Source organism: Carcharhinus amblyrhynchos, chromosome 8 (assembly GCF_965287045.1).
Source record: "Carcharhinus amblyrhynchos chromosome 8, sCarAmb.v2.hapA, whole genome shotgun sequence".
Lineage (NCBI taxonomy): Eukaryota > Metazoa > Chordata > Chondrichthyes > Carcharhiniformes > Carcharhinidae > Carcharhinus > Carcharhinus amblyrhynchos.
The window spans coordinates 41,961,541-41,980,216 of NC_137331.1; the positions used below are offsets into that span (position 1 = coordinate 41,961,541).

The window sequence follows — 18,676 nt, forward strand, 5'->3', positions numbered from 1 at the left end:
CAGTTAAAAAGAGTTTCTTTGTGACAGTTTGGAGTCTCCCAGTGTAACTGATCGTGATAGCTTTTGAAGGGAAAGCTGTTCCAGTATTTAGTATCGGCCTGTTTCACAGTGGTTTCCTTTTTTATTTCCACAGCAGCACAGAGAGATCAGTGTGAGGCCGCTTTGTCACAAAGAGACCAATATGGCCCATTTACAAATTCCCCAAAGTGAGGAGACCTCAGCGTTGCGTTGTCAACAGGAACCAGTGCACAGAGCATGTGATTGGCCCTTTTTAGCAGTTTGACTGACCAGTTATTTTTAACCCTGTCCACCCACACTCTAATAAACTAGCAGCTGGGTTTTTAAAAAATTATTTTTAATAGGCTGTGGATGTCGCTGACCAGGCCAGTATTTATTGGCCTTATCGCCCTCAAGAAAGGTGGTGGTTTGCTGCCTTCTTGAACCCGCTGCAGCCGCTATGGTGTAGATACACCCGCAGTGTTGTGAGGAAGGCAGTCCTATGAGTTTGACCCAGTGACAGTGAAGGAACAGTCGATTATATTTCCAAGTCAGGATGGTGTGTGACTTGGAGGGGAACCTCTAGCTGGGTGGTGTTGCCAGGTATCTGCTGCCCTTGTCCTTCCAAATGGTCACAACAAGAAATCTCTCAACACCAGGTTAAAGTCCAACAGGTTTATTTGGAATCACGAGCTTTTGGAGCGCTGCTCCTTCACAAGGTGAGCTTGTGATTCCAAATACATCTGTTGGAATTTAACCAAAAGCAAAAATGCTGGAAAATCTTAGCAGGTCTGGCATTATTTGTAAGGAGGGAAGATAGCTGACGTTTCAGTCCAGATGACCCTTTCTCAAAGCTAAAAGGCAGAGAAAGTGGGAGATATTTATACTGCAGGGGGAGGGAATGAAAGATGAGGCATAGCCACAGAAACTAGGGGAAAGGCTGCTAATGGCAGCCTATCGAGAGAATAGAAGGTGTGACTGACCAAACAGCAGAGAAGCTGAAATCAGAGGGTAAGCTGTGATAGATAAAGGTGGGGGAAATGGGTGGGAGAGAGGTTAACACATTGTGGTAGCATGGCCCCTTTGGGGGGGGGGGGGGAGGGGTTGATCGCAGGTCATGTGGTCCGATAGACCTAACACAGGAGCGCGTGAACCTGGGCCAATCGCAGTGGAGCGAGTGGATCCGGAAGTGAGCCGTACCTCAGCTGGAGCCGGGGCAGTTGGAAATAACAAAAATGTTAATCGTTCTGCTCTGTATACAACTTGTTTTACAGTCAATTACTCCATTTGACTCTCACCTGCCGAGTTGTTGTTGTTGTTGTTGTTGTGCCTCGTGGCTATTATACACACTCAACCTGTTTGGCCACGTTATAAACACACCTTCCCTGGCCATCAACTCCTGGGGTGGGACTCGAACCCGGAGCGGGGCCGCTAACCCCATTACGTCACAAGAGCTGTTCAGAGGAGCTGGAAATGTCAAAGTTAGAAACAATACCAACTGCTAAAAAAAAAATAGGAGTGGTGATTATTGTCTGCAATTGTTGAGCTCTGTGTTGAGTCTTGTGTACTGTAAGGTGCTAATTGAAAGATAAGATGTTGTTTCTCGAGCTTGCATCGAGGTTCATTCCGATTAATTCTGGTTCATTAGGCCACACATGCTGCCTGACCTGAGTATTTCTAACGTTTGCTCCGTAATCATCCCACTCCCAGTGCTCCTCCCACATCTAGAATCATAGAATTCCTCCAGTGCAGGAGAAGGCCATTCGGTCCATCGAGTCTGCACTGACCACATTCCCACCCAGGCCCTATCCCATAACCCTATGCATTTATCCAACTAGTCCCCTCGATACTAAGAGGCAATTTAGCATGGCCAATCCACCTGAACCGCACAGCTTTTGGAGTGTGGGAGGAAACCCACACAGACAGAGAGAATGCCCAAACTCCATACAGACAGTGACCTGAGGCTGGAATTGAACCTGGGACCCTGGCGCTGTGAAGCAGCAGTGCTAACTATTGTGCCACCATGCCACCCTGAATCTGAAGCTCTGCTCTTGAATTTGACTCCGTCCTGCGCACTCCTATAGCTTGACTGTCAGACCATTCCCAGGCTAAGTACGTTTTCAAAAGATTTTCGGATAAGCCAATGACCCACACACAAGGTAACAATAGACATTTCTTCCAGCGTTTAATCCCTCTCTTGGCAGTCAAATAAGAGTTCTGTAGTTCACTGTTGCCTGCTATAACCTTTCAGGTAGCTGAGTATTTGTTCACATCCTGTTATCATTCCACAAATATCAACAATCCTTCATGACCTTTCCCAAGTTTCCATTCTCCACCGAACAAATGCACACAGCAAATAATGCCAGGCATTTTGAGCACACACCTACACCCACACCCACGCTGTCGGATCCAGTTCTGACCTTGTCCTCAGCTCATTACTCACACAGCATTAGTCCCCAGTCTGACCTCAGTGTCATAAGAACATAAGAAATAGGAGCAGGAGTAGGCCAACTAGCCCTTCGAGCCTGCCCCGCCATTCAATAAGATCATGGCTGATCTGTCGTGGCTCAGTTCCACATTCCCGCCCTCTCCCCATAACCCTTAATCCCCTCTCTTATCAAAAACCCATCAACCCGCGTCTTAAAAATATTTAGCGAGGCAGCCTCCACCACTTCAACGGGCAGAGAATTCCAGAGATTCACCACCCTTTGAGTGATGAAGTTCCTCCTCAACTCTGTTCTAAACATCCCCCCCTTTATCTTGAGGCTGTGCCCCCTAGTCCTACTATCCTTTCTGAGCGGGAAGAGTCTCTCCACCTCTATCCTATCCATCTCATTCATCATCTTATACGTCTCAATGAGATCTCCCCTCATTCTTCTAAACTCTAACGGTGTCCCGCTGGCCTTCCCCATCCTCCAGATTCCGAGGTCAGTGATGCCGCAGATAAACCAGGAGAATGTCCGACTCATCACCCACTTTGCTCGGAGTGGAATGTAGGAACAAGTGGAAGAGGCCATTCAGCCCCTCAGGCTTGTTCCACGATTCATTGCAACTGTGGCCAATTTGTGTAACTCCACCCACCTGGCTTGGCTTCATGTCCATTAGTCCAGCACAAATCTTATCAATTTAAAACCTTTAACCAAATTAGTGTCTTTTTGTGGGAGAGAGTTCCATACTCCCAGTGCCCTTTGGATGAAGAAGTGTTCTGAAATGTCCCTTCTGAATGGCCTGCCTCTGATTTTAATGTTAAGATCCCTTGCCCTAGATTCCCCTGGAAACACCTAAACCCAACCAGCATCACCCCCACCCCACCCCCCAAGGGTAAAAGAATTCTCCTTACCCACCCATGTGTTAGCCCAGCTTTGCAACCTCTCATAGAAAATAGGTGCAGGAGGAGGGCATTCAGCCCTTTGAGCTCCACTAGTCATTACAATCAGGGAAGATAATCCAATTCAATAGCCTTTTCCCACCTCCCCTGCCCCCATCCCCTCAAGTGTGCATCATTGACCCTGGGCGTGTTGCATTACCCTGGATTACTAGTCCATGACAATACCACTACATTTCTATAGAGCGTAGGGACATCTAGAGATTGTGAAAGGTGCTATATAAATGTAATACTGTCTTTCTTTAATAAATTGAATCTTCTGCACAATATGGGCATCCCATAATAAAGACATTGCTTCAGTTTCTGGAATCCCACTGCCCCACCCGCCATGGAATTGGAGCGGGCAAGGGACGGACAACAAAAATGTCACTTTGACTCGAACAAGACCGGAAATTCCTGCCCGCTTTCTCGATTCCAAAATGTAATTGCCCCCATTTCAATGAATGGGGAACCCAGAGATGGTTCCTGGGATGGTGGGTCTGTCATATGAGGAGAGAGTAAGTCAGTTAGGATTATATTCACTGGAGTTTAGAAGAGTGGAAGAGGATCTCATAGAAATTTACAAAATTCTAACAAGGTTAAACAGGGTAGATTCAGAAAGAATGTTCCTGATGCTGGGGGAGTCGAGAACTAGGGGTCATAGTTTGAGGATAAAGGGTAAACCTTTTAGGACTGAGGTGAGGAGAAATTTCTTCACCCGGGGGTGGTGAATATGCGGAATTCACTACTACAGAATGTAGTTGAGGCTAAAATGTTGTGTGGTTTCAAGAAGAAATTAGATATAGCTCTTGGGGCTAAAGGGATCGAGGGATATGGGGGGAAGGGGGGAATCAGGATACTGAATTTGATGATCAGCCGTGATCAAGATGAATGGCGGAGCAAACTCGAAGGGCCAATAGCCTCCTGCTGCTTCTAGTTTCTGTGTACAATTTTGCCCCATAAGTAATGATGACCTACGTTTACAGTGAGCTTCACGTGTTATATTCCACATTAAACAGTCATCTCTCTCAATGAGTTGGGGCAAGTTGTTAGATATGTTGGGATTCCCACCGAGATCCTCTTATGCTCAACAGATGGTAACAAGGAGCACCAGCTCTGATTGGAACCTATCCCTGTTCACATGACCTCAATTGACCAACACCCACAACCCCTCCCCCCCCAATGGCCATTGGCCGCCCAATGTGTCCACCCTGGTGGAGCCCCATCTCCCCAGAGTGATTGGAGAGGAAACTGGGTCAACATTGCCTGATTGGATGGTTAGGAATCATCCAATCAAACCCTCTCCCCCACCCATTTCCAATATTGTTATCACTAATTGACAAAAGTATTGAAAGAAAATGGCAAAAAGAACAATTTTTAATTCTACTATTGTTTCCTCTCTCCTGAGTTGTTTGTTGGGCACTGAAACATTAAGAGCAAAAGAATTTGGAGCAGGACTAGGCCATTCAGCCCCTCCACCATTTAATAAGGCCATGGCTGATCTGATGGTAGTTTTTGGGTACTTTCAAGTCTCCCTTGTTAACCAATAATTGTCTAACTCAACCTTGAATATATCCAATGAGACAGTCTCCACCTCTCTCTGTGGAAGGGAATCCTAAAGACTAACAATCCTCTGGGAGATTAACGTTCCCATTCCTATCTTCAGTGGGAGACTCCTTATTTTGAAACTGTGCCCCCTGATTCTAGATCCCCCACGAGGGGAAACCTCCCCTTAGCATCCACCCTCAATCATGGCCTCAATAAGGGGGAGCAGATTTAGGACTGAGTTGAGGAGGAACTTCTTCGCACAAAGGGTTGTGAATCTGTGGAATTCCCTGTCCAGTGAAGCAGTTGACGCTACCTCATTGAATGTTTTTAAGGCAAGGATAGATAAATTTTTGAACAGTAAAGGAATTAAGGGATATGGTGAGCGGGTGGGTAAGTGAAGCTGAGTCCACGAAAAGATCAGCCATGATCTTATTGAATGGCAGAGCGGGCACAAGGGGCCAGATGGCCTACTCCTGCTCCTAGTTCTTATCTCCTGTCAAAACTCCCTCAGAATCTTATTTGTTTCAATAAGATCACACCCTCTTCTTCCAAACTCCAATTCTCAACCATCACTCACAAGAGAAGACGAAAACAAATCTTTATTTCCCAGAATCCAAAGTGTTCCTGGAGCTGGATGAAGAGGTCACACTTTAATCTTCCAAATATCTCCATGAGGTACGCAAATATCTGTTGGTGGACTTACACAAACGGTGCTCCAAGATCACTCTACCCATGGAGTCCTTCTCAGTCTCAGTCATGTCGAGAGGTGAGAGAAGCAGGAATGTCCTCCTTTGGAGCAGGGGAGGTTGAGGGAGGATTTAGTAAGAGGTGTTCAAAATCTTGAAGGCTTTTGATAGAGTAAATAAGGAGAAGCTGTTTCCGATGACAGGATAAGTTGAGGATTGATTTTATTTATTAGTGTCACAAGTAGACCTATAGTAACATGGCAATGAAGTTACTGTGAAAAATCACCTGACCAGAAAAACAGGGATTTAAGATAATTGGCCAAAGAATCAGAGGGGCGATGAATTTATTTTTCACTGTAGTGAGTTATGAGTTAGAAAGGGCAGTATGGGAGCAGATTCAACAGGAACTCCAGAGAGAATAACTACTTGCAAAGGTAAAATTTGCCAGAATTTGGGGAGATAGCAGGGATACTAGTAATTGGATAGCTTGCTCAAAGGGCCAGGACTAGCATAGAGTCATAGAGGTTTACAGCTTGGAAACAGGCCCTTTGGCCCAACTTGGCTATGCTGTCCTTTCTTTTTTGAAACTCCTAAGCTAATCCCAATTGCCCGCATTTGGCCCATATCCCTCTATATCCATTGTACCCATCTAACTATTTAAATGCTTTTTAAAAGACCAAATTGTACCCACCTCTACTACTACCTCTGGCAGCTTATTCCAGACATTCACCACCCTCTGTGTGGAAAAAAATTGCCCCTCTGGACACTTCTGTATCTCTCCCCTCTCACCTTAAACCTATGCCCTCTAGTTTTAGACTCCCCTACTTTTGAGAAAAGATATTGACTATCTACCTTGTCAATGCCCCTCATTATTTTGTTGATCTCTATGATCACCTCTCAGCCTCCTACAGAGAAAAAGTCCCAGTCTATCTAGCCTCTCCTTATAACTCAATCCATCAAGTCCCGGTAGCAGCCTAGTAAATCTTTTCTAGTTTAATAGTATCCTTTCTATAGTAGGGTGACCAGAATTGCACACAGTATTCCAAATGTAGCCTTACCAATGTATTCTACAACTTCAACAAGACGTCCCAACTCCTGTATTCAATGTTCTGACCGATGAAATCAAGCATGCCGAATGCCTTCTTCACCACTATCCACCTGTGACTCCACTTTCAAGGAACTATGAACATGTAGCCCTAGATCTTTGTTCTGTAACTCTCGCCAGTGCCCTATCATTAACTGAGTAAGTCCTGCCCTGGTTCAGTCTACCAAAATGCATCACCACGCATTTGTCTAAATTAAACTCCATCTGCCATTCATCAGCCCACTGGCCCAATTGATCAAGATCCCATTGCTATCGGAGATAACTTTCTTCACTGTCCACTGTGTCACCAATCTTGGTGTCATCTGCAGACTTACTAACCATGCCTCTTATATTCTCATCCAAATCATTTAATATAAATGACAAATAACAGTGGGCCCAGCATTGATCCCTGACACACACTGCTGGTGACAGGCCTCCAGTTTGAGAATCAACCCTCTACAACCACTGTCTGCTTCTGTCAAGAAGCCAATTTTGTATCCATTTAGATACCTCACCCTGGATCCTGTGAGATTTATGCAACAATCTACCATGAGGTACCCTGTCAAAGGCCTTGCTAAAGTCCATGTAGACAACATCAACTGCACTGCCCTCATCTGCCGCCTTGGTTACCCCTTCAAAAAACTCAATCAAATTTGTGAGACATGATTTTCCACTCAAACTCATGCTGATTGTCCCTAATCAGTTTTTGAGTTTCTAAATGCCTGTAGGTCCTGTCTCTCAAAATACCTTCCAACAATTTACCCACTACAGATGTGAGGCTCACTGGCCTGTAGTTCCCAGGCTTTTCTCTGCAGCTGTTTTTAAACAAAGGTGTGTTGGCCTGAATGGCCTCCCTCGGTGCTATGTGGATTTATACTATTTTGAACCCATCCCTATACAGTAATGGGGGAATTGGAATTTCTGTGCAATGGCCTGCCATATCTCGTAGTCACTGTCTGTAAATGTAACAACATTTAGCAGCTTGTTTGTGACTGTGGGGAGCCTGATCAAAGGCAGAGGGAGTATCATTTGTAAATGCCAGTTCATATGTTCACTGGTGCTGCACAATGACTTTGTAGCTCACCGAAAAATGGTCCTGACTGCGTATTAATCAAGTTTTTGCAGGTTCACAGCAAGACAAAGCAGCTGGGTATAGCGTCTATGTTCCACCATCCTGCTGCAGCCTCAAGAGTCAGTGCTGTGAAAATCTTTTAAAGAAACTCTTCTTCTAGGTGTTTGGAAATCAGCCTCAATATTAACTGCTCAAGGTCCATAACTCTGGCTCCAGAATCATGAAATTGTCTGTAAATGTCTACCTGTATTCCCAACAGTTCCCCAAACTTTTCCTGTTTCTGCTCCAAAGATAACTAGGACATGTAAGGTTTTAATTCCTCCCCCACATCGTGAGATGTTGAGAAGCTGAATGGCATGGCAGCACAGTGGTTAGCACCACTGCCTCACAGCGTCAGGGACCCAGTTTTGATTCCTTGCCACGGGTCTGTGTACAGTTTGCACGTTCTCCCCGCGTCTGTGTGAATTTCTTCCTACACTCCAAAGATGTGCAGGTTAGGTGAATTGGGCATGTTAAATTAACCCTTGGTATCAGGGGGATTAGCGAGGTAAATACATGGGGTTACAGGGATAGGGCCTGGATGAGATTGTGGTCGGTGCAGACTCAATGGGCTGAATAGCCTCCTTTTGTATTGTAGGGGTTCTATGCCATTCTATTCTATTCTATGAAATTCCAAAACAGGAAAATCCAACTTGGCCTTGAGCCAACCCCCTTGTGCTTTTAACAGGAGGTGGGTAACTAATCAACTTGCAGGGAGTGGGTGGATTATTTGAATATTATAATCAGTCTATTTACCTTCATTATCTGATCACATTCAACCCGTTTCATTTCAATCAATGAGCACAAGACAAGGTCATTCAACATATTGTGTCAACTCTTTAAAAAAATCTATCCAAATGGTCCCATTCCCTTGCATTTACTCCAGGGCCCTGCAACATTTTCCCCTACAAGTATTTGTCCAATTCTGTTCTGAAAGTCACTATTGAATCTGTTTCCTTTCTGGCAATGTGTTCCAGCTATAACTCGCTCTATGGAGAATCTAATTCTCTTTATCTCCCCTCTCACTCTTATCTTCAGTCAGTCTCTCTCTGATTACCAACCCTCCTGCCAGTAGAAACTGTTTCTCCTCAGTTGCCCCTTCTGTTAAATTTCCCCTTTACCTTCTCTACTGTATTGATATTAGCTCTTGTTCTTCCAATGTAGACAATAAAAATATAACAAAACTTACAAAGCAAAGGAAAGGTTTAATAAAGAAACTTCATTACTCCAACACTTGAGGCCTCACCCTGGGCCATTCCAAGTCATTCAACAATTCTCAACATGTTCTTATTTATACTAAGCCAGCTGATCATCACATCATTCTGTCATTGGTTACCTGGTTTACTGGGTCAGCTGACCCTTACAGCTTGTTACCTTTGATCACATTACAACAGATCCAATGTTATCACCAGTTACATTCTAACAGCCCTGGGTTCTTTCACTCAATATACAAGGGATTGAGAGACTCCAGTTTGGCTGAACTAGCTTCAGAAAACATTGGCGCACAAAACTATCCTCAAGAAGATCTTGGTGCTTTACACTTGTTTTAAAATCGTGAACTTGACAGATTTTCCTTGCAACATCTATTTGAAGTTTCCACAAATAAGTACAAACCTACCAATTAGGAGCAGGAGTAGGCCACTCAGCCTCTCAAGCCTATCCCGCCATTCAATAAGATCATGGCTCATCTGTTTGCAACTTCGACTCCACATTCCCATCCAACCCCCCAATAACCTTTCACCCCCTTGTTAATCAGGAATCAATCCTGCTTTGCCTCAAACACTCTGCTTCCAGTGCCTTTTGAGGAAGAGAGTTCCAAAGACTCAAAGAATATCTCCTCGTCTCTGTCTTAAATGACTGATTCCTTATTTTTAAACAGTGACACCTAGTTCTAGATTCTCCCACAAGAGGAAGCATCTTGTGTTGTTACAGGGATATCAATCAATCTACCAATACCTCTCAAGATCTTGTCTGTTTCAACTAAGAACCGAGATTTAAGGTAAAAGTTTAAAGGAGATGTGAGAGGCAGGTTGTTTACACAGAAGGTGTTCAGTGCCTGAAATGCGCTGCCAGAGGAGGTGGTAGAAGCAGGCACAATAACAGTTTAAGAGGCATCTTGACAGATACATGAATACACAGGGAATAGAGAGATACAGACAATGTAGAGACAAAAGGTCTTTGTTTAGAAAAGGTCATCTGGCGCAGGCTTGGTGGGCCAATGGGCCTGTTCCTGTGCTGTCCTGTTCTTTGTTCTCTTTTGTTCTAAGTCGCCTGTCTCTTCTAAACTCCCAGTTACAAGCTTAACCTATCCACATAAGACAAGCCACCCTTAGTCAAGATTCTACAAGACCCTTGGAAAGAGCCAAAACTGTACTTGTAAAATGCTTCATGAATTTTCTACTTGGCATTTCCTATAATTCGAGGTTTTAATTGTCCAGAAATCCTTATAAACTCTAAATTTATGAAATTGCAATTAATCATTAAAATGTAGGAACTACAAAGCAGTAAATCAGCTAATTGTTCACCGCTAACAGATCCATATCCTGAGTCAGCTGAAATATCATTAGAAGGCCTGCAATGAACCCCTGAGCTGGATGTATCTCTTACCATTTTGATGATGCTTCTTAATACATGGTCACAATATTTTGTAAATAGCACAGAACAAATGTAAAGAGACATTCTGTCAAAGTTTTTTTTATCCTGCCCTCATCAGGGCAAATGCAAGCATACCAAATTTCAAAGGGAGCAACAACGTATCCTTGATCAGAAAAGGTTTCGCTCTTGCTAATGTCTTCGTCAGTTTCCATAAGAAATACATTTTCATTAGTGTGTGTCCAAACCTGCTGCCCCATGGCACTTCCATTGTGCACAGTAAACATTTGCTTCATTTGAATCTGCCGTCTTTACTCGATCTGGCCTACATGTGACTCCAGAGCCACAGAAATGTGGTTGACTCTCAACTGTCCTCCAAGGGCAAATAGGGATGGACAATGAATACTGGCTAGCCAGCAATGCCCATGTCCCATGAATGAATTAAAATATTCATTTGACTAGCCCCTGTTTGCAAAACCCAAAGGAAAGTGTGATTCTAGGATTGGGCTACACTTTATGAATAATCCTGAGTGTGCTACAACAGTCAAGTTAAGATAATCACCAAAACTGATAACCAAGCTTATTTACACTTGCTAGAAGTGATAAACATTCACTCATTGAGACCCAGACTGTCTCAGACTTTTACTGTCTCGCCCACCACAGGAACTGGAGCGGGTGAGGGGCTGACCATGGAAAGGTCTGTTGGCTTCGGGGGGGATTTTACAATTTGGGGGCAAGCGAGGCCCTAAAATCCCATCCCCCTTCTTTAAAACACGCCCAAGCCATGAGATATTTTTCAATTTCCTGGGAGCTTTGAGAGTCTGTAGCTCAGCAGTGGCTGAGCATTGCCATGGAGAAAGCAATCTTGTCAGCCCAAATCACACCCTATCTTCCTGTCACATAACTTGTGATCGTTTGAAATTTGGCATCCTTGTGTTTGTCCTGATGAGTGCAAGACAAAAAACTTCAGCAGCATGTCTCTTTTTGACAGTATTTAATTTCTGCACTAGTAAGCCATTGTTAATATTGAAGATTGTGCTCCTTTTCCAATTGGAGTGGAGAGGTGGGCTCTGAGGAGGATGAGCATGTGGACGTCCTATGTGAGGGTTGGGAGGGGGGCAGGGAGCATGGGGGAGTGGAGCCTGTTCAAAGTGGGAGGTCATGTGACATCCAGTTGGCATTGGCAACCGCACGGGAAGCAGCCTGGGTGTACAAAATCCCTCTGGGATGACTCTTCCGTGTCCAAGTGGAGAGAATGTCAGTTATTTTGCATTGTCCAGGGGTCCTAGTCCTCATCTATCTTTGCTGGTGACAATTATTCAGTAACATCTTGGAACAGGGACCCTGGCTGATGGAGATTGCTTTCCCCCTCTGGTCGAATGGAACTGCACTCTCCCACGCTCGCTGACTTTTAATCTCCCTCCATCCCCTCCAAACTGGCATTTCTCTGTCTCAGAGACAGACTGATCCTCCCCATTGCAGGGAAGGGACTAGTGGTTAATCAGCCTGGTTTTGTCAGTTGCAGGGAGCTGATGAAGATAGAGTAGGCAGCAGAGTAAAGCAGAGAATGAAAGCCAGGACTGAAGCTAATGGTGAAAACAGCAGCTCAGGCTTTGGGTGAAAGTGGAAAGTTCGCTTTGGAAACAGTCATTGCATAAGTTCAGACTGAAGAAGCTAACTCAACAATCATTCCACACAAACTGCTGCACTGGGATTTGAGCCGCGGACAATTGTTAGGGTTTCCAACTATGATTACAGTATTCCTGGAGGTTCCATCACATGACTTCCCCCCCATGCTCCAGCCCTTAGTCCCACTGGCCAACACATCGATCTCCATGAAGCATGGCCTTCAGATAATGCTGGACTGTCATCCTGACAGCCTTTTTTTCCCCAATTTCAATATTTTTACATCCAGTAAAAAGAAATGTTCGAAGAAAATGATTCAAAAAAGCAATTTCTATTTTAACGTCTGGATGATTTTCTTCAGGGTGGCACACCGCTGTGATAGAAATTCATCTTCAATTCCTGCAGACTCCAGGCCAATCCTGGAGAGTTGGCAACCCTAACAAATGTGGAACTATATCTTCCATTATTTATACCTTGCTGCCTGTGTCTATGTATATGTGTGTATGTGTCTGTGTGTGAGTATGTGTGTGCGTGTGTGTATGCGTCTGTGTGTGTGTGTGAGTGAATGTGTGAGTGTGTCTGAGTGAATGTGTATGTGTGAGAGACAGACTGTTAGTGGAATTTCCCCATTCTGCACACCACGGGAATCCTGGTGGGCGGGACAAGAGCATGCAAAGGTTCATTGACCTCGGGTGGGATTTTCCGGTCATGGGACTAGTGCAGCAGTTCCTGTATATGTGTGTGTGTGTACACGTGTGATTGTGTGCCCTGCGCAAGGTGCTGTGCAGAAACCCCAGACTGTGAGGAGTTATCACCCGTTCCTGCAGCCTGTTCCCAGCTGAGAGTCACAGTGTTTTATTTCACAATTTGTTACTAATTTCACTCCCGGCATTTCTTGTGACTTTTGTACGCTCCACACCCTGACCTTCACAGTAAAAACTCCCACTGCCAATCTAACTAAGCATTTGCAATGGCTTTTCACACTGTCTGAGAATAAATACAGGGAGAGTGAAATGTGATTAGCAGTGCCAGCCAGTCAGCAGAATATTTTCTCAGAGTCTTTATCTGCCTTGGGAAAGTGAATTTAGTGAGCAATGGAAGATTAATATTCAATAGATTTGAAGGAGCAACGTTTTACTTTGTGTCTTTTTCTCTCTACGGGAAATATCACAGTGAGCAGAATAAATCAGTAAGGGGCCACAATATATACTTACACTCAGAGCAGCATGAGGAGAGGCTGGACAGGCTGGGCTTGTATCTGCTGGAGTTTAGAAAAGTAAGAGGCAACTTAATCGAAACATATAAGATCCCAAGGGGTATTGACAGTATTGGGGCAGCATGGCGGCACAGCGGTTAGCACTGCTGCCTCACAGCGTCAGGGACCCAGGTTCAATTCCCGACATGGGTCACTGTCTGTATGGAGTTTGCATATTTTCCCCGCGTCTGCGTGGGTTTCCTCTGGGTGCTCCAGTTTCCTGCCAAGATGTGTGGGTTAGGTTGATTGGCCATGATAAATTGACCCTACTGCCGGGGGAGTGGCTAGGGTAAATACATGGGGTTATGGAGATAGAGCCTGGGCGGAATTGTGGTCAATGGGCCAAATGGACTCCTGCACTGTAGGGATTCTATGACAGGGTGGAAGTGGAGAGGATGTTTCTTCTTGTCAAAGAATCTAGAACTAGGGGTCACCGTTTAAGACTAAAGAGTTGCCCATATGAGGCAGAGATGAGAATATTTTTTCTTTCAGCAGGTCGTCTGGAACACTGTGCCTCAAAAGGCAGAATCTTTGAATATATTTGAGGCAGAGCTAGATAGATTCTTGATTAACGAGGGGGTGAAAGCTTATTGGGGGGTCAGCAGGAATGTGGCATTGGGGTTACAATCAGATCAGTCATGATCTCATTGAATGGCAGAGCAGGCTTGGCGGGGAGGGGGAACCGGCTGGCCTACTCCTAATTTGTCTGTAACAATCTCACACAAACTGGAGGACAGCAGTGTTATCTACATCTGCAGTGAGTGCCTACAGACTCGGCAACACATCAGGGAAGGGGGAAAATGTCCGGACGTGTTTCCAGGAGGCAGGCACATGCCTCATCAGTTTAAGCCAGGAACTCGAGGGTGCGACTATGAGCAAGGCAGACACGGTGGCCCAGAAGGTAGCACTGGAGGAACCTTAGCCCTTGTAATTGCCCAACAGGTTTGACGTTCTTGCAGCTCATATGGACCAGAGCAGGGAGGATGGTGCAGAGGAACATTCAAGTGGAAAGGAATGTTAGTTGGAGATGGGGGTACAAGTTAGGGAGCTAGACACAGTGCTCCAAGGTCGAGGACATGAACACATGTTGCCTGCCTGGTGCCATGGTTAAGGCCATCTCCTCAGGGCTGGAGAAGAACCCGTAGTGGGAGGGAAGGATCCAGTTTCTGTGGTCCATGTTGGTGCCAGGGGCCAGTCTAATAAAGAGGGTCTGCTGAGGCTTTCAAAATAAAACACAGCCACTATATTTAACAACCCTGGACTATCAGCCGGATCACAATCAATTTGGCATAGAGTAAATAAGATTAGAAAGCTCAGTACGTGGCTCAAAGGCTGGCTTCAGAGAAAGAGGTCAACGTTCAAAGATCACCAGCAGTGGTATGGGGAAAGAGGGAGTTGTGTCACAAACAGAACATATCGACAAATAGGGTCAGAGTGGAGAGGAATGGTAAAAGGACAAAATTCGTAACTCTTTAACTGAAAGGGCAAAGTAAGCAAACTGACAGAAACATATCAGTCTGGGAACACTGCCATTCGAGACATGTGGTTGCAAAGTGACCGATGCTGGGAACAGAATATGCAAAAATATTCAATATTTTAAAAAGATAGGAAGGAAAGGAGGTACAGCAAGCGATTAGGAACGCAAATGGTATGTTGTCCCTTATTGAAAAGGAGGTAGAATGTAAAAGGAATAAATTCTTGCTACAAAGGTACACGACATTATGTGAATGCATTTAGCTGTTTGTACAGAATTACAGTTTCCCTATTCATAGAATCCCTACAGTGCAGAAAGAGGCCATTCAGCCCATAGAGTCAGCACTGACCACATTCCCACCCAGGCCCAATCCCAGTAATCACATATATTTACCTGCTAATACCCTTGACACTTGGGGGCAATTTAGCATAGCCAATCCACCTAACCCGCACATCTTTGGAGCATGGGAGGAGACTGGAGCACCTGGAGGAAACCCATGCAGACATGGGAGGAACATGCAGACTCCGCACAGACAGTCAGCCGAGGCTGGAATTAAACCTGGGTCCCTGGCGCTGTGAGGCAGCAATGCTAACCACTGTGCCACCATGCCACCAAGAAGAGATATCCTCGTATTCAGTTTAGAGAAGATTCACTGTGCTGATTCGTGGGATGAAGGGGCCATCTTATGAGGAAAGTTTGAAGAGGTTGGTACTCGAAGTTTAGGAAACATGAGAGGTGATCTTATTGAAACATAAATGATTCTGACAGGGAGATGGGTGGGGTGGGGGTGGGGGTTGTGTTAACTGGGTCATTGTCATTATTGTTGTCAGTTGCCCCTCAGTGTGAAGGTGACGTCCACTCAGGGTCACTAGCTCCTGCGGTGGGTTTTCGAGGGACTGTGAATGTGAATCTTGATCTGTGGATCTTTGAGCAAACAGGAGGAAGTTTCCCCTCCAGGGGGAATTGAGCCTTGAAGCATTGTTTCAGAATAAAGAGCTCACCCATTTAACGTGACAATGAGGGGGAATCTCTTCACTGAGGGTTGGTTTTCTCTGGAATTTTCTACCCTACGAGGCTGAGACATTGAGTATATTTGAGGTTGAGTTAGAGGGATGTTTGAGGAATCCAGGATTCTAGGGAACAGGCTGAAGAGTGGATTTGAAGCCACAGTCAGATCTGCCCTGAACCTATTGACTGATGGAACAGACTCAATGAGCCAAGTGGCCTCACTGGCTCCCATTTTGTGTGTTCTTATGTAACCTGTCTACAGTCACAGCAAGTTACATTGAGTGTAGCAAGTTCTCATCTTTCGTTTGCTTGGCAATTATCCAGAATTATTGAAGGGAGACTTTTGCAATTGTCTGGAACACTGCAATAACCCAAGGTCATTCAGAAAGCTTTGAGCAAGTTTCACTTTTATCAGAACACCAACACTTTGAGGTCATCCTATAGAAGTAAACTTTTCAAAGACATCTTTCTCCCTGCTCGTGGATTTTACACAGCTCTGCGTGTGCTCGGTGTGTGCTCTGCATGTGCTTTGTGTGTACTTTGTGGGGTCCTGCGCAGTTCCAAATTCAATCCCCATTTCGCCCCATGTCAGTAGATCCCAGTCAGATCGTTACTTGTGAGCTTCACAATTCATTTTAGGTTAACCAGAGACTATTCTCTCTGTCACTGAATGACCAAGAGTGTCTGTGTATGTGTGCGTATATGTCTGTGTGCTTGTGTGCCTGTCTGCTCATGTCTGTGTGCATACCTGTGTCTGTGTGCATGCAGTGTCTGTGTGCCTGTGTGTTACTGTGTGTGTATGTCTGTGAATGTGTGTGTGTGTGTGTGTGTGTGTGTGTGTGTGTGTACATGTTGGTGGTTTTTAACATATACACCCACACGGAACAACACTACAGCACCAAGAGAAGGGAGATGAAAATGGAAGATAAGGAAGAAGGTTATTATTTTTGTGTGGAATGCGAGTTTCCTGTTGCATGGTGAGGTTTCTCGGCTGTGATCCAGGGCTGGTTCCCACATGCAATGCTTCAACCGGAGTTGGTTTCTCACTTACTTTATTTTAACTCTGGCAGCTCATACACGATTTCAAAAGCTGAACTGTAACGGAAAGCTGACCAGATAAAGTTTCATCAGTGACACAGGAGTCAGCAGGGGGATCAGCTTGTGATTAATGAAGCACAAACTGGAAGGACATCAGTCACATACTATAATGAGAATACAGTCACCAGGACCTGATACAAGACACATTCCATGTCACTGTCTCCTTTTCTCTTTCTTATCACACACTGGAGAGGATAATCTCTATAATTTCCTCCAGTCCGATAACCTTTTGAGGTCTCTGCATTGCTCCAATTTTGGTTCTAACAGGTTGTGAGAGCCTGTCACCTGTTGCACTTTACGGAAATGTAAGTTGCCTGGATCTTATCTCTGGGATTCCTTCCATCTCTCTCGCGTGCTGTCTCTCCCTCTCTCTCTCTCTCTCTCTCTCTGTCTCGCTCATTCTTTATGAAAAGCCTTCAAACCCTATTTCTTTGACTTTGGTCACCCATTCCAATATTCCCTCATAGCTTGGTGCCAGCTTTGGTTCAATAATGTTCCTGCTGCAATTTGTTTCACAATGCAACACTGTAATAAATCTTCAGAGGCAGAAGTCCCTTCACCAAAATCTCTTTATTTACAATCCCAATAGCAGTATAGAGTGCTCACAGTCAGCAGTCTACCTTCAGAAGTGCCAGAGGAACTGACACTCCCAGCTAAATACAAGGAAAAGACTCCCTGATTGATTTGATTTAGTATTGTCACAAATATTAGTATGCAGTGAAAAGTATTGTTTCTTGCGCGCTATCCAGCATACCATTCATAGAGAAGGAAAGGAGAGAGTGCAGAATGTAGTGTTCCATTCATAGCTAGGGTGCAGAGAAAGATCAACTCAATGCAAGGTAAGTCCATTCAAAAGTCTGACAGCAACAGGGAAGAAGCTTGAGTCAGTTGACCCATCAATTGACTCTTTAATTAGGGAGTTCGTACTCCAATAAGCCAACCTCAATAGCCTGATTGAAGTCATTATAGATACAGTATTCCAGACACTTTCCAAATGCAAGTTGTTTTTGCTGAATAGTTCCCTGTGACTATTTGCCATGATGTTTAATCACAGTGATCTGGGATCCACTTGATTGCTCAGTCAGCAGAGAGTAGCTGTGAAATATGCGGGGGGTCCCCCAGCCACTGTTTACTTGCCTCGACACTCCCAATCCTCATGTGGTACAACCGTTTTAAAGATGTTTTCTTGTGTTATGGGATTGCGGTTGAGTTTACTAATTCCCTCGAGATTGCTCCCTTTCTGACACACTTACATTTCCGACATTTGTCCCTATTTATCTGCATAAACAAGAGTTTACAGCACACTCCTCGCAGTGGCGGAGATGCAGCAAGTTTAGGGGAAACCCCAGTGATTTTTTTTTTCCCAGCGCAACACTAGTAGTTTCCGAGCAAAAATAATTAATTGTGTACTTCAGACAGCTGATGTGATGGGGCAGAATGTAAATGGCAATTCTAATCGTTGAGAAACACCTATTTGATATAAATTTGGAGGAGTACCATAGAATCCTTACAGTGCAGAAGAGGCCATTCGGCCCATTGAGTCTGCATCAACTCTCCAAATAGGCATCTCATCCATGCCTAACCCACCCTATCCCCATAGCCCTGTGCATTGAGCATGGCCAGTCCATCTAACCTGCACAGTTTCAGACTGTGGGAGGAAACCAGAGCACCCAGAGGAAAGCCACGCAGGCAAGGGGAGAATGTGGAAACTTCACTCAGTGGAGAAAGTCACCCAATGCTGGAATTGAACCCGGGTCCCTGCCGCTGTGAGGCAGCAGTGCTAACCACTGTAGGTAGTAGATGTATACCAACGCTCTTTACAGCTCAATAAAT

General features: G+C 44.8%; 1 protein-coding gene across 1 annotated transcript in view; it reads left to right on the plus strand.

The window, feature by feature from the left end:
* sntb1 (syntrophin, basic 1) overlaps positions 1-18,676 on the plus strand; it is a 101,039-nt gene that overhangs the window by 47,884 nt on the left and 34,479 nt on the right. The gene's annotated exons all lie outside the window — the stretch shown is intronic.